The following is a 22,414-nucleotide window of genomic DNA, read 5'->3' as shown; positions in this document are numbered from 1 at the left end:
GGAGTAGGCATATTCCGTGATCACAAAAAACAGAGTACTATTGTAGAACAAACCATGCACACTCTAAAAAATTGATGTTTTTATCACAAAGTAGTGATATGAAAAAGAATGGGTGTTCCAGGTTTGTATCATATTCTTTTGCGGGATGTTTGTATCAATATTAAGATCCCACCAAGAGTATGACCCCAACAACGATGAATGCAACCATCAAAACCCATATTAGAAAAAACATGACAATTGCAACTATGCCTAGATTCATTTGAATCCTCAAAAGGATAGGTATTGAACGATCCTTTCCCACGGAGGCCTGGATTCCCCCCTAAGAATGATGTTGGGAAACTTAAAATCAAAGAAGTGGGAACCTTATCTGAAAGCCTATTAAAAGAAATGTTGAGCAACACAAACTTAAAATTTGCTAGCTAAGAAGGAATATGATCAGTTAGATTGCTGGCTAATAAGTTTATGTATGTGAGAACATGGAGATTGTCGAGAGGAGGGATTTCCCCTAGAAGGTTATTGTCTGCAATTAAAATGGACACTATTTTTTAATAGCCACTGAAGTTCGAAAGATGACTTGATAACAAATTCTAAGACACATTTGTTGAGATTGCAACAAGATGATGGAGCTTAGTGAAAAGAGTCGCCTTCACTAAGTGGGCCCGCAGGCTATTTTTGGTGCAAGTCTATTTTTAGACATATGGATCATGTATATGGATTGCAGGTTGTTGTTTATGGATGATTGGTCAAGTTGGGAAAAATATATGGACTTCTATTTTTGACCACAGTGTGAGTGATCAAAGTCTATTTTTAGACTGGCTGTCAAAAATAGAAAAGTCAAATATTATTATCTCATAATAATATTTGGACTATAAACTTGATCTTATTCTCTTGGAGCACTTCAGTCTGAGCTACAGAGGTGGCACATGCAGCCGTCAGAAGGAAATACGCTTTTCTTATGAGTCAGTTGAGTTGTTGCATGCATGACTTCAGTTAGAACTCAATCAGTTGAGTTTGGTGGAATTGACTGTGGAGTTGATGGAGTTGTGTTCAGTTTGACTTGGTTAAACTAGTTGTAATTAGTCTAACTGCAAATAGACTAATGATGAGTTGTTAAACTAATTATTAACTCATGATGCAACTAATGAATGCATCAGTTAACTCAGTTGCATGTCAGTGCATGTTCAGTTCAACAGGGACAGGTGGTAGAGAATCAGATTGCTATCAGTTGTGACTATAGTTGTGCACCAGATCTTGCACAATCAAGGGATTGAGTATGCCAATGAGTTTGCTCATGTATTTGCCCAGTATTGTAGCCTTTGCTCACATCCAACAAAGTGTGAGTGATTATTTTGAGATGAAATACGAGTTTGGGAAGCTATTCTCATCAGTTCTTGAGCAGGTATTGAGCAGTGGAGGTAGGCAAGCAGTGGAATAGATTTGGAGATCAGATCTGAGCTGTATTGTGTGCAACAGGTGGAGCTGGTACTAGATTGCTTGTGATAAGCATTGTACTTTGTAATGTTACATGTTCTCAATCATTAATATACAGATAATTTGGGTTTTTAGCGAGATGCTTTCCCCGGGATACATACTGTGTTGATGTGTGAATGCTCTTGATGTTTTATTGTTATTGATGCTGCTATATTGATGATCAACGTAGAGGAGCTTATGTATTGTGTATGTATTCCGCAATAGTACATGATCAGGATAATCTCTGTTGAATATGTGTTAAATTATTCAAAATTTCTACAACATTTATGTTGAGAACATGACAATTGCATATATCCCCAGGGAAATTGGCCACAAATCCCATGATTCATTTGCTGGCAATTTGTATTTGTGGCAAATTCAAGGCCATGCGAATTTCCAAAAATGGTGCCTGAAAAACCATTATTTTCGATTTTGATAGGCGTGAGATTTGGAGTAGCCCATAAGTTACCTGGCAAGAAATTCCGACTCAGTTCATTGTTTTACATGTTAAATCTGACAAGGTTGTGGCATTTCCCATAGGTGTTCATTATTGGGCATGAGAAATGATTACCATCGAGGCTTAGGTTCTGAAGCCTACCCCATGGTAGAGATTAGCAGGAATTGAACCATGGATTTCATTGTCCAAGATTTCAAAGGATGTGAAGTTGGCGTTGAAGCCGTTGAGATCATTAGGAAGAGTCCTGTCGAGGGAATTTTCAAACAAGGAGAAGTAGAAAAGTTTTTTGTTTGTTTGTTTTGTTTTGTTTATTTTTTGTTTGTTTTGTTTTGTTTTTTGTTTGTTCTGTTTTTTATTTTTGTTTGTTTGTTTTTTATTTTTTGACAACACCCGATGGCACCTAGCCTATCAACCATCTAAGGTAGTCTAATATCAAATGAAAACAATTAATATTTTCTTGAAGTATATAAAATTTTCTCAAGTGAATACAAATCGGGTTTGCACATTTGTGTGGTTTTATTTTGATATAAGCTATTGATTTCTTTGGATCGAAGCTTATTTGCATTTTTAGCATAAAGATGTTCGCAGAGGCACATACAAAGACAAGATTCAAAACAAGTCTTGTCACAAACACAGACAAGTAACCTGTTAATTTTGAAAACAAATCCTTTAGGTTTGTGAGGTTCGATGAAGTTGGATGTTCATCAACTTCGATGATTTTCCTGAAACAACAACAGACAATAGAAGATTTTCCTGAATATAATCACACAATATAGGGAAAGGGAAAATTGAATGACTGAAATTAAACAAAGGCCATGCTTTCATTCCTGTTTAATGCAATTTAATACAGGAATAGACAGGTTAGGAGCCTGGAAATAAATGAATTGTGGTGACGAGGATGATGAGCATGGGTAGGAGACTGCGTGGGAATGGGTGGTCATTTTAGATACAGGGAGCTGACACAAGAAAAATGGATGACCTAGTTGAGGCACAAAACCTAACAACCTAACAACACTGTAAATGGGCATGGAGTAAGTACCAGGATTAGGCCATGGGCTATAAATGGACATGGAGCAAGTACATTTTGGAGCGAGCGAGCTTCTCATTTGGTAGGTGAAAACATGGTAAGCACTCTGGCTTTCAAACTCTTAAATTCTCACTGGCACTCTGTGACTGGATATACAGATTATGGCTCAACAGGTTGCTAAAATGAAAGCTCTCCATGACTGGATATAGATATACATTCTCACTAGTACTCTGTGTAGGCGACAATTAGGTTTTTTTTTTTTTTTTTATCACTCCAGCAAACGCTAAGAGATTGTATTTGGGATTCCACTCAACACTATTCATGGCTGCTCGATAAGATATTTGATGTACAGTCCGTCCAGTTTGAACATCAACAATATCAATAAAAAGAGCCTCATTGGGAGAAGCTATGTATTGCCCATCATGATTGAAGCTGATTGTCAGCACTGGCCATTGGAGTTTGGTAAAGGTTCGAACACATAACATCTAAAAAATATCCCAAAGGCTTACAAGGGCATCTGCACTTCCAACAACAAAGTACTTTCCCATAGAGGATAGGTTTGACCTTCATATTCCATACCGCCAAAAAATGTGTACAAGCTTGGGTTTGGATCCTCACATTTGATAAAAGCCTTAAAGGACTGGAAACTTTCATTGTTATGCAATTCTGTTGTCGCCTTCAATGCTTGCTTTAACTTTAAATCTGTCTCTCTGGCAAGGTTCATTGTCTCAAGATAGAAAACAACATCCTCATAACTTGATGACAATAAGAAAAGGTCAATTGGGAAAAAATAATCCTTCTCCACCCTCACTACATCTCCTAATTTTATACTCTGTTTCAATAAAGTTACCATCCTTTACATGAACTTTGACAATTCGATTATTCACCTCCTTATCTGGTCCATAAATCACATCTTCAGACGACAATGTAAAAGAAAGTCCAATTGTATATATTGTAGTACAATATTCCTTCTACCAATTTGAAAATTAATATGTCTTAGACACTTTATATTACTGTGTGGTAGGATCAATGGCAATGCAATAACAACCCGCACTGTGAGAGTAACAAGAGTATGAACAGTAGTTCAACAACGCCATTTCTTATCACTGTCTTATAGAAAGCTGTAGATGATGACAGTGCACCACGCAACTTGCTTTGCTGTTCAAAGCCCACCATGACGCAACTTCTTGTTGACAGCACGCTGCCTGCTGACAATACACAAAGTCCATGCGGCTTGCTTTCATGTTCACAACCCACCACCACGCAACTTCCTCGTTGACAACACTCTATCGGTTGACTATACACAAAGTCCATGCAGCAATTGCATATGATGAATTACAATTGGGCGGAGGACGACGAAAACCGAGGCTTGTGATTAGCTCCGATAAACAAGATTTGCCCACGTGAATCCCGCAGTGAAAGACACATATCGACGTAAATATTAGAAGGAAAAGAATAAATTATTTTGATAATATTTAAAATTTAAAATAGAAAAAATAAATATATTTATATTATAATATTGAATAAGTTGAAAATTATTTAGACAAATATTTAAAATTTCAAAGTATATAATTGAGTTATTGTGTTTGAAATAAATCCCACAGAGGTCATTTTTGAATCGACGTTTCGAGTCTATAACAAGACTTATCTGAGTATATAATTCTTTTTCCTAAGGAACATTTTACAAATAATTCCTTTTCTAATCTCTAAATAATAAATTAAAAAATATTCATTATTTTAAAAAGAAGAAAATCAAACTTATATATTTTTTATTATAAAAATATAAAATATCTTTGTAATAATAATAATAATATCCATTTTTAAGGTCACGGCCAAGCCAGACACCAAATTTGTGTATGAGAGCCCCTTGTTTGTGGGACAAGGGACCCACCTCCGCACAACGATTTGACTGCTAAGTCTACGAAGGCATACATACTCTACCCCCCTTTGGCTTTGAACCTGTGACCTCTTAGGAGGAAACACATGCTCTTAACCATTAGGCCCACTCAAGTTGTATATTTTTTATATATTTTATTTTATTTTTAAAGTGGAAAAACTTATTATAAATTAGTTGTTAAATCAACAACTATCATTATCTACTATCCACAAATGCAACCTTACCCATCACTACTATTAAGGAAAACCATGCTATTTGGAATTACGTGGTTTGTAGAGGGAGACTTTCACCCTTTAGAGATGCCTTTAACTAGTTTCCTTAAGTCCAATTCTTAACCCAACAATTACTTGAATTAATTCTTAAAATTATTTACACAATTACTTAATAATTTTATTATTATTATAAATTAATCCTTAAAATTATCTATAATATAATATATATATTTTAGGCTAAATTGAAACTAACCTATCTATCGAATAGAAAAATAATCTACCCATAATGAAATATTGTGACGAAGCCTAGCCACAATGAAATAGTCTTGATGAAGCTCATTCAAACTTGGATGCTTGTTAGAGTCATTTAATTTCAATGAAGTAGTCTAGATGAAGCTCGTTTGAATTTGAATGCTAGTTAAAACTAAGCAAAGTCTTTCGTTAGAAATGACATGAGAGAAATTTTTGGTCAACATGTTTCAACTAACAAATGCGGTTCATCGTCAGGACCAAATAAAGAGGCAGACATGACAAAAGGTTAAATAAAAAACAATGAAACAACTATGGCAAAAGCTTAAATAAAGAACAATATAAAAACACAATTTCAAATTTAATCTCAATAAAATAGTGATAGTGAATATCATGCCAACACTAGTTAGAATCGTTTAATTTCCCAAAATTAATTTTCATTCTAAATACCTCCTCCTAAAATTTTAACCAAAAATCTAATAACACTAAACCGACTCAAACAAAATTACACAATTACATGATATTATGCGTATACTCATTTTTCCATCTCCATGTACTTTCATACTCGTAGCTTTATCATTTCATTTTTTTTTTTAGTTGTTTCACAATTTTTAACATTTCAGTAAAAATCACAAAACAAGAGAAATCACCGGAGTACGACAACGAAATCACAATCGCAAATAAAAAAATAACCCCTGGGTCCAAGTAACCGACGCACCCAAATTTTTTAATTCTTAACAATTTTTTTATTCATATCAGTCTCCATGGATCGTGCCTGTCGTTGGCGAGGGAAAAACGAACAGTCTGTTTGAATCGGTTGAACCAGAGACTCTATTTACCACATTGCGACACAAATTTGACGATGCTTTCATGGTTTCCCCACGATGTGGACGGTTGATTGTCCGTGCTATTTACCTTTTACATGAGGCTTTCTAGGGTTTGCTTTCCAATTGTCAACACCACCACCGCTACTACAACCGGAAGAAGAGGAGCTTCTGTAGGACACAAAGGTTCGCTGAATTCCTCATTTGCCGCCATTTCTCCCTCATTGTCAATTGTCCCCTCAAATTTTCATTTAATTTTTTTCCATTTTAATTTTATTCTTATTTTAAATACCTGGTTTATTTTGCGCGGGCATTTGAACATGTCATTCTTTGATTAATTTCTTGACCTTTGGACTCCCGGGGGCATTAAATCGCTTCAATGAGTAGTAATAGAACTTGGCAGATTTTTTCTTTTATTTCCAAAGAAACCCTAATGCAAATCGATGAACATTTAAAACCAGGGATGACTTTATTTTCAGCACTTATTTTTCGTGATTTATGAAGAAGCTATTTTAAATTTTAAATGAATAAAAATGTCTGCAAATTTACTTATAAAAACTCAGAAACTATCTCCTGGTGAAAAGGAGTCTAGCCCCGGGTTGAGATCCTCGTAACCGTGACTGCATATATATAGTAGATGCTAAAGTTAGTTTGCGATGCAACCTCCTTGGATTTTAAGGGGAAATTGGGCCTGCTTGGATATCAAGGTATGACTAGTGGTTTACATTCTATTATTGGATACCTCGAGTTGAAGGATAAACCATGCCCATCAATAAACCTCCCATGCAGAAATCAGCGTTGCAAACTTCGGACCCGGAAATAATTCGACAAAGGTTAAAAATGTATATAGGGATTATTTTTTTTTGAAAAATTTGCCAAATTGTCACCAAACGATTAAAGCCTATTTTAATTTAATTTTTCACTAAATCAGTAAATGAATGAGGTCAAAAGGGTATAAATTTTGTAGAAATCACCAAGCAAAAAATCCAAAACCGAGGGTAAAATTTGCTTTGAAAATGACGTTGATGCCCCTCAAAGGGGGCAAAAAGTGGATAGACTTGCGGTCCTGGTAAAATATGGTGATTTTTGAAAAGCTTAATGATTTTTTGAGCAGGTCAGTTTTTTAGATTATTTTCTCAGCTGATTTCTTTGCTAATTAATCGATACTTGTTGATTATTAAACAAATTTAGATACAATGGCAGAAATATCCGAAGTCAATGCCACGTGACATTCACCAACATTTGTCACGCAGGCCAAACTGACATTGCCCTAGCTACCTAATCTGTGGGTCCAGCAAAGTGGTGTGGTGATCACACATCGTACTTTTGGTGAGAAAGTGAAAATGCAATCGGCAGCTAGTATTTTGCCATTTTTATTAAACACTTTTGTGATACAATACAATGCCTTTTAATTTGGATATATATAAAAAGTCATTTTTATTTTTGTCACTTGTGCAATGGCCTTTTTCATAGAATGCCATTTTATATTGATCACTTGTATGTAACCACTCTAAATTGGGCTCTGCTCCCTCTGCCTCTACTCGTATTTCCATTTACAATATGGATATTGAGTAAGGGCCTTCGTGTTATATTGAGCAGCTTCTCCTTTTTATTCTTCGTCTTGGATCCATAAAACACTGTCAAAGAACCATGACTGTATCAGGTCGGGACAAATCTCTAAAGAATTCCAAAACAACGATCAAAAACACCTTGAACCAGTGGCAGTGGTAGCCAACGTGGAACGACGAGGACCTCGGTCAAAGCGCGCTGACCGAGGCCCATGGAGACTGCGCAGGAGGTCAAAGTAGCCCCTGGGAGCTTCGGATCAGGAAAAGGAGGTGGATTTTGATGCGCGATGCTAGCTAGTGCTAATCGCGCATCGCTGGGCAAATAGGGGGAAGCCCAAGCACTTGGACGCATGGCGAGTCGGAGGACCGCGGGCAGAAAAGGAAAAGCGCTAATCGTACAAGGCGGGACTCGCGCTCTGGAAAACCGACGGTATTGATCGAGGCGCCCTCAAATGGTAAGAGGTTTGGACGAAAGTGGAGCGATCCCACTCAACGATCGACGCATGGCAACGGAGGTGAGAGAAAACTGTCCGTTGATCGTGCGCTATCGGTCGAGCAGGTCAACTGTGCGGGACGTGCGTACAACGTTGGATCTGGGGGACCCAGATTGGATGGTTGAGATTGTGGTCGATGGAGGAAGCGAAATTGAAGAAGGAATATGCCGCGATTTGTAAGGATTTGGAATACGGTAGACCGCCACGGTGGAGGAAGAACACATCCACGATGTAACTGGAGAAACGAATCGACAAGCAGGCTGATGCAGTTAAGAGGAGGACACGTGGCCACTCCCTGAGCGTTCATGCTGACGCCGAACAAGGAACTCCAAGCGCAGTTGCAGAAGGTGAATCGACAGAGGCGGAAGAGGAATCGAACAAGCATGGGGACGAATGGCTAAAAGCCATGAACAAAGACAGTCGAATCAGGAGAAGTTAGACAGAGAGAGTCGAGAGACGAAGAAGTGGAACAGTGAACCTTGAGAGGAGGACTGAACACAGAGAACAACAAAGCAAAGCAGAAGAGACAGAGGGCCGAGCTGACTAGTAGCAGCATCGAGCACCAGAGCTTGAAGATTCAAGCCATCCCATAGAGGAATCTGTCTGGACTGAGCATCACATTTGGCTCTTTCCACTGTAGACCAGAAGGTCACAGAGCTGGTAGGAAGAAGAAGAGTATGTGCACTCTAGTGGCTTGGGGAATCCAAGGACCACCCTGCCAAGCAAAAACTGCTTCAGGTGAACTCACATTGAGTCCCTGTATTGTAATTTCTCTACTTAAAGACACAATAAAACAAGGCCACCAGTGAAAGCTGGACCGAAGACGTAGCCTTGGAGAATAGGGTGAACTCCTCATTAAAATTGCTTGTGTCTTTGTCTTGCTTACTGTATTTCTCTGCTGTCTTTCCATTTTATTGTCTGTGTATTGGCAATCTGATCGATTCGTTGCTTCAATAACACAAAACACACACTAGCACACGAGTCTGTAATACCTTTTGTTTAATAAATCTTCAATTGATGTCACTCATAGGGTGATTATTAGATCAGGTGGTATCAGAGCTTTAAGCTGTAAGGTTAGACAAGCTTGTGTTGGTTTAGCTGTGAATGCTCACTTGATCAAAGCTCAAATTAGGAGAAGGAGAGTTGGTGGAAATTAATCCTGAAATTGGGAGAGTCTATTCTCGGAAGACAATGTCAGAGGAAGGTTCTATGGGGCTGGACCCTCAATTCATAGAGAATTTCCTAGCTATAAAGCTTATGGTAGAAGAAATGTATAAGGACTTTAGAAAGCATAAGGATGAAGATTCATCAGGTTCTAAACAAAATAAAGAAGAAGATGACTCTCATTCCCATGACCACTCAAAAGGAAAGGGGAAAGAGGAAAGCTTTCTCACACCTCCTAATAGCCCTGTGCATAATAAGAAAGCATCTTTGATTAAACTAGATGTTAAATTTGATTTGCCTATATATGATGGAGAGCTAAATGCTGAAAAGTTGGACAATTGGATTAGACAAATTGATGTGTATTGCAGAGTGCAGAACATAGACTCAGACAAGAATAAGATTCAACTGGCAAGCCTATGCCTAGGAGGCACTGCCTTGCTTTGGTGGGAAGGCAGAACCCAGGCTGATATGAAAAGACATGGTAAGACCATCTTTGTCTGGAGTGAATTTTTTGCTGCAATCAAAAAACAGTTCTATCCATTGGCCTACATGCAACAAGCCATGATGAGTTGGCAAACTCTTCGGCAGTTGAAAGGGCAAAGTGTGCAAGGGTATACTCAAGAGTTCAGAAAGAGAGCATTGATGTTGGGTATTTCATTAGACTCACTAGAAACTCTTTTGAAGTACATTGGTGGTCTACACAGCTACATGAGGCATACCATCCTCATGTTTAATCGCACCAGTATAGATGAAGTATCTATACAAACTACTTATCTAGAAGCTAGAGGAAAAAATGGAAATCCAGAAGTTGGGGTACCATCCCAACCCGCTGTAGGTAAGAGCAAGGAGAAAAGAAAGTAGAAGTGGAAAGCAAGGAAGGCTAACACTACACAAAAAGGCAAAGCTTCATGCACTCACTGTAAAAAGGAGGGGCATGATGATGAGCACTGTTGGATTCTGCATCCAGAGCTGAGACCTAAGAAGTCTGAGGGCAAGAAGAAGAAGACTGCTGCAGCTATTCAGAAAGATTTGGGGTCAGACTCGGGAGATGAAACAATCATTGCAGCCACAGGTATAAAAGGTTGTCTACTTTAGAGAATGCTAAAATCAAGAAGCAGGTGTAGGAGTTGCTCGAGAAAGGGTTCATCAGGCCTAGCACATCACCATGTGGGTCACCCATCGTTTTGGTGAGAAAGAAAGATGGCTCGTGGAGAATGTGCATTGAGTACTGAGCATTGAATAAGATAACAATAAAAAATCGTTATCCCCTTCCTCACATAGATGATATTTTAGATCAATTAAAGGAAGCTGTTTATTTCACCAAGTTGGATTTGCATAGTGGATACCATCAGGTCAAAGTTGCAGAGCAAGATGCATGGAAGACTGCTTTCAAAACAAAGCAGGGATTGTATGAATGGCTGGTTATGCCTTTTGGCTTAACCAATGCTCCTGCTACTTTCATGAGATTAATGAATGATGTACTCAGACCTTTTCTTGATGATTTTGTTATTGTGTATCTAGATGACATTCTGACTTTTAGTAAAACGTGGGAAGAACATTTAAAGCATGTTAAGCAGACATTAGATGTTTTGAAAAGAGAAAAACTTTATGTTAAACTTTCAAAATGTGAATTTGGCAAAACATCTCTAAACTACTTGGGTCATATAGTAGGGGGAGGTGAATTGAAAATAGATCCCTCTAAGATGGCAGTTATGTAAATTGGCCTAAACCCAAGTCTGCTACAGAAGTGAGAAGCTTCTTAGGAGCAACACAATATTGGAGGAAGTTCATTTCTATTTTTTCCTCAATTGCAGCTCCCTTACATGCTTTAACAGGATTGAACAAGGTGTTTCAGTGGGGAGGCAAACATCAGAAAGCCTTGACACCTTAAAAGAGAAGATTAGTACTGCACCTGTACTAGCATTGCTAGATCTGCAAAGACCATTTGAGATCCAAACTGATGCCAGTGACTATGCCATGGGAGCAGTGTTGACACAACACGGTAAACCCATATGTTATCATTATGAGACTTTTAATCCTGCAGTAGTTAACTATCCTACATATGATAAAGAATTGTATGCATTAGTTTAGAGTGTGAAAAAGTGGAAACATTACTTAATGGGCAAAGAAACAATAATACATACTGATCATCAGCCACTTCAATACCTACATTCCCAAACTAAGTTGCAGCAATCAAGACATTACAGATGGATGGGTTTTCTACAACAGTTTCATTTAGTCATCAGATATAAAAAGGGCATACATAACAAGGTTGCAGACATGTTATCTAGACCCATTATATATGCATCTACCATACTTAAGCATAATTCAGTGCTGCATGAAAGCTACATAGAACAATATGTTCAGGATATGGACTTTAAAGATGTATATGCAACTTTGAGTCAAGGCAAAAGAGTAGAAGAATTGGACTATCATGTGAAGGACCGACTCTTATACCATTGTGGGAAACTCTGCATTCCACAAACTGAGAGGGTAAAGATAATTAGGGAAGCACACACTTCTCTGATATCAGGTCACTTTGGAGTAAGTAAAACAGTTGCACAGCTGCAAAGGTTCTACTATTTGCCTAAAATGAATGAGACAGTTTCTGGATATGTAAGAGGGTGTGCCATGTGTGCTAAAAGCAAGCCCAGCAATAGAAAACTAGGCTTGTACACTCCATTACCAGTTCCTTCTCACCCTTGGGAAAGTGTTTCCATGGATTTTGTTGGAGGACTGCGCAAATCTAGGAAGGTCATGATTATTTATATGTTGTTGTGGATAGGTTCAGCAAAATGTGTATTTTGATACCTTGTAGTAAACAAATTACAGCGAAACAAACTGCAAAATTATTCTTTGAACATGTATGGGTTCATTTTGGATTACCCACTTCTATTGTATCTGATCGAGACACCCGATTTGTGGGGAAGTTTTGGTCAAGTCTGTGGGAACTGATGGATACCAAATTAAAGAAAAGCACAACTTTTCATCCACAAATAGATGGCCAGACATAAGTAGTTAACATGACAGTGATCCAGTTACTGAGAGGATATTGCAGCAAAAATCCTAAGCTTTGGGATGAACACTTGTGTTATGTGCAGCATGCTTACAACAGAGCCAAACACTCTTCTACACAGAGATCTCTTTTCGAGATCTGTTTCGGGTTCACACCAAGGTCTCCTTTGGAAATTGTCTTTGGTAAAGATACCATGGTTGATGGACACAGTGACGTGGACAAGGCAACTAGGTTCATTGAACAGATCCAGGAGATCCACTAGGCAGTACAGGAACAACTGGAAAAGAGCCAGGCCAAGTACAAGGCTAGGTATGATAAGCATCGGATGGAGCATAGTTTTCAAGTTGGAGACCAAGTCTGGCTGTATATCAGCAAGGACAGGAGGTAAGGTGAAGGTAAAAAGCTAAAACCTATCAGGTATGGACCCTTTAGGATACTTGAGAAGATTGGTGAAAATGCTTTTCGCCTTGATCTACTAACTTACGTGCACATCTACTCAGTCGTAAATGCATATTGCTTGAGGTTGTTTGAACCTTCAATGATTGAGGACCCCAAAGAGCAGAGTCAATTACCTTCTGTTGATGACCTGTTACCTGAATATCTTAATGAATTGTAGGAAGACATAGTGCTGGACAGGAAGGTAAGGACGACGCGCAGTGGAGAAGTGGAATACTTCAGGATTGGGCTCAGCGGTTCAAAGTTGAGTAGTGCGAAGTGGATTGAGATTGGACAAGTGAGAAAGCAATACCCTCACTTAGTCGATGCTTGAAAACCAAATTTTGGTGGTCCAAAAGCTTTTTCAGTGGGAAGGCCGTGATCCGAATTGGATCCATAAAAGATTGTCAAAGAACCATGACTGTATCAGGTCGGGACAAATCTCTAAAGAATTCCAAAACAACGATCAAAAACACCCTGAACCAGTGGCAGTGGCAGCCAATGTGGAACGACGAGGACCTCGGTCAAAGCGTGCTGACCGAGGCCCATGGAGACTGCGTATGAGGTCAAAGTAGCCCTTGGGAGCCCCGGATCGGGAAAAGGAGGTGGATTTTGATGCGCGATTAGTGCTTAGCGCTAATCGTTCATCATTGGGCAAACAGGGCCAAAATGGGGGAAGCCCGAGCACTTGGACGCATGGCGAGTTGGAGGACCGCGGGCGGAAAAGGAAAAGCGCCAATCGTACAAGGTGGGACCCGCGCTCTAGAAAATCGGCGGTATTGATCAGGCGCCCTCAAACGGTAAGAGGTTTGGACGAAAGCGGAGCAATCCCACTCAACGATCGATGTGTGGCGGCGGAGGTGAGAGAAAACCGCCATTGATCGCGCACTATCGGTCGAGCAGGTCAACCGTGCAGGACGTGTGTACGGCGTTGGATTTGGGGGACCAGATCGGACAACTACGATTGTGCTCGATGGAGGAAGCATAATCGACAAAGGAATATGCCGTGATTTGTAAGGATTTGGAATCCGTTTGATCACCATGGTGGAGGAAGAACACATCCACGATGTAACTGGAGAAACGAACCAACAAGCAGGCTGGCGCTGTTCAGAGGAGGACACGTGGCCACTCCCTGAGCGTTCATGCTAACACCGAACAGGGAACTCCAAGCACAGCTGCAGAAGGTGAATCGACAAAGGTGGAAGAGGAACCGAACAAGCATGGGGATGAATGGCTAAAAGCCATGAACAAAGACGGTCGAATCAGCAGAAGTTAGACAGACAGAGTCGAGAGACGAAGAAGTGGAACAGTGAACTCTGAGAGGTGGACTGAACACAGAGAACAACAAAGCAAAGCAGAAGAGACAAAGGGCTGAGCTGACCAGTAACAGCATCGAGCACCAGAGCTTGAAGGTTCAAGTCATCCCATAGAGGAATCTGTCTGGACTGAGCATCACATTTGGCTCTTTCCACTGTAGACCAGAAGGTCACAGAGCTGGTAGGAAGAAGAAGAGTCTGTGCACTCTAGTGGCTTGGGGAATCCAAGGACCACCCTACCAAGCAAAATCTGCTTCAGGTGAACTCACATTGAGTCCCTGTATTGTAATTTCTTTGCTTAAAGACACAATAAAACAAGGCCACCACTAAAAGCTGAACCGGAGACGTAGCCCTGGAGAATAGGGTGAACTCCTCATTAAAATTGCTTGTGTCTTTGTGTTGCTTATTGTATTTCTCTGTTGTCTTTCCATTTTATTGTCTGTGTATTGGCAATCTGATTGATCCGTTGCTTCAATAACACAGAACACACACCAGCACATGAGTCTGTAATACCTTTTGTTTAATAAATCTTCAACTGATGTCACTCATAGGGTGATTATCAGATCACTGTTAGTACTTGATGTAGCTCTTCTATGCATTCCTTATATCTTAGTTAGTTTAGCATACTTTATGCTTTCGGAGTAACCCCAGGCACTTCTACAGGTGCTTATTGTTGGTTGTACTTTTTACTTCAGGCCTCATTGACCTACCTTTTCGGTTGTTCTTTGGACATTAATATAATTATCTTTATCTTTATTTTACACAGTGAAGAAGCAGAAACCTTGCAAGTTTATAATCACCAATTATAAGGTCTGTAATTATCACCAATTATAAGGTCTGAATTACAGTTCACAATGAAGGGATAAGGGTAATTTATATGCGTACCTTGAGAACACATGTAATTTGTAATACAACTGCCTATTGTCCACTCTTTTGCTGCTAGAAAAGGAGTACCAAGCACAAGCCTTCCTAAGGCTTGGTGTCTAGCCTGGGAAAGAGTGTCCTAATGTGATCCCCTTAATTTTATGAGAAGTAAAGTTAACGAGACTTTAGGAGAGATAAAGTCATAAAGTGACTTTATAAGACATTAAAGTCATAAAGTGACTTTATAAAACATAAAGTCATAAAATATCTTTTGAGTAATTAATGAAAAGGGGACTAAGGGGAAAAGGTGTCTCATGGGTCAATGAGAGATTAGATTTCCACCCTAGACCTAATGGCTAAGATCTAATCTCAGCCATTATATCTGAGGGTTAGGTCTCTATTCTTAATGAGGGAGCCAAAGGGAAAAGAAAAAGGGGAGAAGGCACCATTTGAACATTTTCTTCATGATATTTGGAGAGAAGGAGCAAAGGAGGCTGAGAGGGCTAAGTTCAGTAGGAGAAAAGAAGTACAACAGTGAGTTTCAGGCAGAGAATGGCATGCATTACTAGGCTGAGAAGGCACAGAATTCGAGGCACATCTCCACCACAAATTGCAGCTAGGTCAGCAGAATTTTCAATGCGGTGTCAGTGCATTTATTACTGCAGGGTTGAATGCAGAAGTTAGCATGAAATTCGAGGGTCTGGGTCGCATTATTACTGCACAAATTTCGAGACAGCATTAAATTCTGAGCAGACAGTTTCATTTTTGAGGCTGTCATAAGCATCTACAGTGCTGTCGGGGGCACAAAAATCAAGGTGTCATAGCTCCAAAATTGAGGGTAGATTTTTGAGATTGTCAATGTACAAAGTTCGAGGCAAAGGCACGAATTTGAGGGATACTGACAGAGAATTAATTGCTATTAGATTGTACAGCAGTGCCATGATTTCATGTTGTGAGTTGGGCACAAATTATACTGTTAAGCACAAAATTTGAGGAGGCAACTACAACCCTTTCTCCAAAGAAATTTAAGCACAAATTTTGAGGGAGATAAGTTGATTTAATTGCTGTAAAATTCTCGGATAAGAAATAAAAATCTCTCTCCCTCACTGGTTTTCCTTTGGGGTTTTTCTAGGGTCATTGGACCAAAAGTCACGTGTAAAATTTTTGTGACTGTTGCATTTATACTCAGCAAAAGTGAAAGAGTAGAGTAGGTTCACGTGATTCATGTTTCATGTTTATGATAACAACATAAAACATGTTGGGTTGAGCATTAAACTGATGTGATTTCACAAAAACTTGAAACCAGGTTGGGCCTACAGTGAATTTTCTACATGGTATCAGAGCATTGGTGAGTAGGTCTGTGGAGAAATAGTGACTAAACAGTGACCAGACAACAAGTGCAAACAGGGTTGTGTGGTTGAGAGGGACCTGAGTTTACCTTTGGGATAGATCTATGTTGGGTTGTTGAAGTCATGGCAATAGGGTTGAAGGTGGAAGATAGGCTTAGTGGGGCTGAAAACTTTAGCCCATAGAAGGAAAGGTTTGTATTGTGTTGATTGGAGCTAGAGAGCAAGGGTTTTGTATAGTCTATGATGCCTAGCCTAGTAGAGGGACCCACAAATTTCCGCTATTGCAGATTTAATTTATTTCGTATGTGTTGACTTAGGAGAATTTCAATTTTCCTAAGCCAAATTATAAGGAGATCTCAGATTACAAATTAAAGTAAATCTCGGCCATTGAGTTTGATAGGTGGGCCTAAGTTGAATTATAAAGAGGAGATGAAGCAACTAGTAGAGATATCGACTAAGTGCATTAGAAGTGTGTGTTCTGCTTAGCATTTTCAGCAAGTGTGTTTAGCGATTAGGGCACTCAAATCAGGGTAGAGAGGGCGAGGTAAAGAGGCCCTTCAACTCTCAGATTTTCCAGCCAGCTGTCACCTTCAGCTAGGTCGAGTTTATCAGTGCAAAAGGGCCGTAGGAATCTGTACAAAAAGTGCAGGCAGAGAGGGCCATGAGGGCCAAGATGCAGTCCACTTGGGCATTCGGTGAATTTCAGGGGTTGCTGAGGCAAAGGGAAGTTTTCCCTCTTGTTTGTAATTTTCCTGAGAAATGAAAAATTGCTAAAGTAGAAATAAAGAACACACACTTAGCAGGTTTTCCCAGGAGTTGGGGTTTCCTGGGTAACTTCTAGTGTTATGTGTTTTTGATGTGCTTGTGTCTTCAATGATTTATTTTCCACTGTGAATGTTTAGTTAGAATACTCGGTATATTTAGTGAATGCATGTGAAGGTTTCAGTTTTAGTTTCTTTCATTGCTGAAAATTCATTAAATTAGTTGCTGGGTATTTAAAAGTCTAACGTGGCATCAGAGCTCAGTCTTTGATTGAAGACCAAATTACAAGTATTTACTTCCTCAAGAGTAGGTTAAAGGGAGCAAAGGCGCAGTTTACCAGTCAGGACTAGCGCTAGGGTTTTCCTAAAACGACTCAGCACTAGGGTTAAATTGAGCAGTTCGAGCAAGAGCATGGCGCACTTGGAGTTGAGGCTTGAGGACTACTTGGATGGGGCCTCAAATTTCTGTTCTTGGAGGAAGAGGATTGGTGTAGTGCTGGAGGAGCAAGGCGTTTGGGAGTTTGTGGACAATCCACTAGCCCAACCAACTGACCCTTAGCAACTGGCTCAGGACAACAAGAAAGATGCGAAAGCCAAGAGAATTATCCTTGAGGGAGTCAAGGACGACATCATACTTCACTGTCTGGGAAGAAGAGAACTCAGGCCATGTGGGAAACCATCATAGGGCTATACTAGGGTTTGAGTGAGGCCAAGAAATTGGTACGCAAAGACAAAATTAGAAACATCAGGATTGCGAAGTCTAAGTCCGTGGTCTCATACCTTACTGAGTTTACTCAAGTGAGGGACGAGCTAGCTAGAGTTGGGGAGATGGTAGTAAGAATTTGGTGATAAAATTGCAACTACTCAAAATTTTTAATCTAAATCAAGAGACATAATTCTACTCTACTAATCAACGAAACTCAATTCACAATTTATAATAACAATCTCAAACATGCAATAAGAAATAACACGCATGCATAGTGTTTTTTCTAGGGGAACCTTACTGGTGAAAAACCCCTCAAGCCTCTTTGCATTAATTAGATGAACAAAGATGTATTACAATTGCTAGCTTAGTCTGAGCTCAACCTTGCAAGTGAATAATCTATCTCTCTGCTCAATGAGAAGCTTTGATCCAGAGTTAGTCAATTTATGCCTCTGCTTGAGCCCCTATTTCCTTGCATAATTCCTAGAGACTTAGCCCCTATTTTTTTAGGAATCTTCCTCCGATTGATTTGTGCAATTCCCAAGGTTTGACCATTTTCCTGCATGTAACACCTGTACACTCAAACTAGTTTACAACTGCTTGTTACATTGCCTTCGAATCTCCACCACAGTTGGGAACTTGATTCTCTGCATGCACTAGTTATTTTAGGTCGATTGATCAATTAATTGGATGATCATTGAGTTATACTATTGTCACACTGCACAACTGACCTTCCACTAGTTCCTCCAACTGTTAGAACTAGTTTAACTGAACTCAACTGGATATAACTGAACGAGATTACTAAAATTTAGCAATCACACATGCTTAACTGAACTCCAAGCCCTCTAACCCGAATTTTTAGAGCTCGCTGAGTGACAAGAGCCATGTCACACAAGTTAATTGCATCCAAGTTGTCTGCTGATGTGGAAATTCAGATTTGCTCAATTTGACCAAGGCAAAGTCAAATTGAGACTTTCTTGCTGCTCTTCTCATCATTCCCTTTCAGCGAGAAAGGGATTATCAACCACCCCTGTCCTGCACCTATGGAACTCGAACTTCCCTCTTGATAAGGCCTTTGTCAAAATGTCATCATCTTGTTCCTCTGTTGGAATGTATTGTAGCAACATTATCCGCCTCTGCACACAATCCTGTAAATGATGATACCGGATATCTATATGCTTGTATTGATCGTGAAATATCAGATTCTTAGAGAGCTTAATGCAACTTTGATTATCACAATAGATTACAGTTGGATCCATCGTTTGACCAAATTGTCCCACAAGTATCTTTTTCATACAGATCACCTCACATCCTGCTTGACTTGCAACCATGTATTCTGCTCTTGCCGATATGAGCGCCACAAATCTTTGCTTCTTGTTGTACCAAGAAATCGCTGCGGACCCAACACTGAAAATTCCACCTGATGTACTCTTTTGGTCGGATGGACTCCTTGCCCAATCTGCATTTGTGAAGCCACACAACTTCACTCCCTCTGTCCGTTTGTACCATAATCCATACTGGGTAGTGCCTCTGAGGTAACATGCTTAGCTGACTTTCCAATATAATTTGGTTGGCCTAACCATAACTTGGCTTAGCTAGTTGACTACATAACACATCTGGTTGTGTGTTCACAAGATACATTAGTGAAGCCACTTATTGCCGGTAAATGGTAGCATCCACCTCTTCACCTGATGTGGTAGTCTCCTTCCTCCAGTTGGCCGCTAGAGGTGTCTCCGTGGGTTTACAACTCTCCATGCAGAATCTTTGTAGTATTTCGTTGGCATACTTGCCTTGAGACAAATAATTCCCCATCGCTTCGCCATACTTCTGCTCGAGGAAGTAGCGCATGAGACCCATGCCCTTCATTTCAAATTCCCTTGCAAGGTCCTCCTTGCAAGCGCTGATCAACTGCTTATTACCTGCTAATATTAAATCATCAACATATTAAACAATGATAATCAATTTACCTTCTACCAAGATATGATAGAGGTTTGCATCCGCTTCACTTTTGGTGAAGCCTAGACCAGTGAGATAGCTGTTAATCCTGGTGTACCAAGCACGAGGTGCCTGTTTGAGACCGTACAATGCTCGCTTGAGTCTGCACACATGAAACTCTCGATCAAGTGTCTCAAAACCTTTTGGTTGCTCGATGTACCCCTCCTCCTCAATAACACCATTGAGAAATGCCGTTTTTACATCCATTTGGTGGATCTTCCACCCCATCTGCGCAACCAATGCAAGAGTTGACCTAATGGATGAATACATTGCTACAAGAGCTATTTGAAACATACTCACCTCCATTGTCGCTTTTTATAGCCTTCACCTTCTTGTCGTCTCTTCTCAACTAGTGCCTTGAATTCTACAAACTTCCTTGAATTCTACAAATTTTGAGAATGTTTCATCCTTCTTCCTCATGAATAAGATCCAACACTTCCTTGAAAAATCATTAATAAAAATAACAAAATATTTGTGTCTGACAGTAGAGGCTGTCGAGAAAGGTCCAAAAAAATCAGAGTGGACTCTTTCCAAGACTGCATGTGCTTTGCTGTCTCGATCATGGAATGTGGATTTCACATACTTCCCCAAGGTACAACCTTTGCAGACATCCTGCTGCTCAAGTGCTCCTTTAGGGAGGCCAGTGGTTATTTGCTGCATAATTTTCGGGGTGCCATGATGCAAACGACCCAATCTCTTGTGCCAAAGTTCACCGACATCGTGGCTCTGCACTTTCTTTGCTTTACTGCGTAATGCAACACAATCTTCCACATCCAACTTGTACAACTTCGCCTGAACCCCGATCTGCTTCACCTGTCCAGTGGCTATATGTCTCAGGAAGGCTTTCCCTTTGTTGAAGATCACATCATAACCACAATCCTCCAAAACTGCTATAGAGATGAGATTCTTCTTTAGGTTTGGAACAAACATGACATCTTTGAGGCGAAGAGGAGATCCCGATCCCTCTGAAAGGTTACTGTACCAATCTCGGTAGCATTGTACCTTTCATTGTCCCCAAGCTCAATATGCATCTGGAGATCTTTCTCCTCCAAGTCACTGAAAAACTCTCTACACCCTGTCATGTGGAACGAGGCACCAAAGTCCAAGTACCACACTCCCCATCACAGTGTTGGCCATGCATGTGATAAGGGTGAAGTCTAGCTCAAACTGTGAAGCCAATGCCTCACCTGCTGCTCCTCCTGAGTTCTTCTTGCCAGAATTTTTGTGTGGACACTTTGTAGCATAGTGCCCAAATTCATGACAATTGAAGCATTTTATTTTGGACAAGTCTTTCTTCTTGCCCCCTTGGCTGGATTTTGGTTTGGTTTGAGATTTCTTCCCTTTGCCCTTCTTTCCCTTTCCAACCAATGCAAAATTTTCTTCATCCTCGCCCTTGGATGAAGTTCCATCTCTAGTATTTCGCCTAATCTCTTCTTGTACCAAATCAGACCACAAGCATTCCCAATTCGGTAATTTCTCCCTCCCATTCACCGAGTCCTGGTAGCTATGCCAGCTTTTGGGAAGGCCTAGAAGAGCTAGGCTCACTAGGTCATCTTCTGCAACATTCACACCACCTTGGATGAAGTTCCATCTCTAGTATTTCGCCAGATCTCTTCTTGTACCAAATCGACCATAAGCATTCCTAATTCGGTAATTTCTCCCTCCCATTCACCGAGTCCTGGTAGCTATGCCAGCTTTTGGGAAGGCCTAGAAGAGTTAGGCTCACCAGGTCATCTTTTGCAACATTCACACCAACCCCTCCAAGCTCATCACGAACTTGGGTAAATCTGCTGAGATACTACAAAATAGTATCATTCTTCTGCATCTTAATATTTCAAAGTTTGTCTTTGAGGGCCAGTTTTCTATGGTCGCTACTATTCTGGAATAGATCTATTAGTGCCTGCCACATTGCGAAAGGAGTTTCTTTCCCATGGAGATTTGAGACAATGTGGTCTCGCACTCCCTCCAAGATTATTCTCCTCGCCTTGGCTACATCTTTCTTCCATTGAGCTAGGTTTTGGGCATCAACTGATCCTAGTTTTGCAATGTCTGTCTTGACATATTCCAACAATCTGTTGTCATCAAGCACTGCCTTCATGTGATCCTTCCATGCAATGAAATTCGAGTTTCCTTCCAAGGCATACTCTAATCTCAGCCCATTGAAGGTCATTTTCCCAACTCTGAAGTTGCAAACGCGAACCTCTTGAGAAACAACTTCAAAATTCCTACTCTAATGTGAATCCTACTTTGATACCATGTAGAAATTTGGTGATAGAATTGCAACTGCTCAAGAAATTTTAATCTAAATCAAGAGACACAATTCTACTCTACTGATCTGCAGAATTCAATTCACAATTTAGAACAACAATCTCAGACATGCAATAAGAAATAACACACATGCACAGTATTTTTTCTAGGGGAACCCGACCAGGAAAAATCCGTCAAGCCTCTTTGCATTAATTGGATGAATAAAGATGTATTACAATTGCTAGCTTAGTTTGAGCTCAACCTGCAAGTGAATAACCTATCTCTTTGCTCAATGAGAAGCTCTGACCCAGACTTAGTCAATTTTTGCCTTTACTTGAGCCCTTATTTCCTTGCGCAATTCCTAGA

General features: G+C 40.0%; 1 protein-coding gene across 1 annotated transcript in view; it reads left to right on the top strand.

The window, feature by feature from the left end:
* Positions 1–6,037: 6,037 nt before the first annotated feature.
* The window catches only part of LOC149255991 (uncharacterized), a 204,439-nt gene continuing 188,062 nt past the window's right edge, over positions 6,038–22,414 (top strand). The window contains exon 1 of the mRNA XM_089460622.1: positions 6,038–6,322. The gene's annotated coding sequence lies outside the window, so the exon portion shown is untranslated. The remainder of the gene's footprint in view (positions 6,323–22,414) is intronic.

Source organism: Pinus tabuliformis, chromosome 7 (assembly GCF_031772625.1).
Source record: "Pinus tabuliformis cultivar Carrire ecotype Pingquan chromosome 7, CPIR1, whole genome shotgun sequence".
Classification (NCBI taxonomy): domain Eukaryota; kingdom Viridiplantae; phylum Streptophyta; class Pinopsida; order Pinales; family Pinaceae; genus Pinus; species Pinus tabuliformis.
The sequence above is the reverse complement of the archived record's forward strand: the minus strand, read 5'-3'. Positions and strand labels throughout refer to the sequence as shown.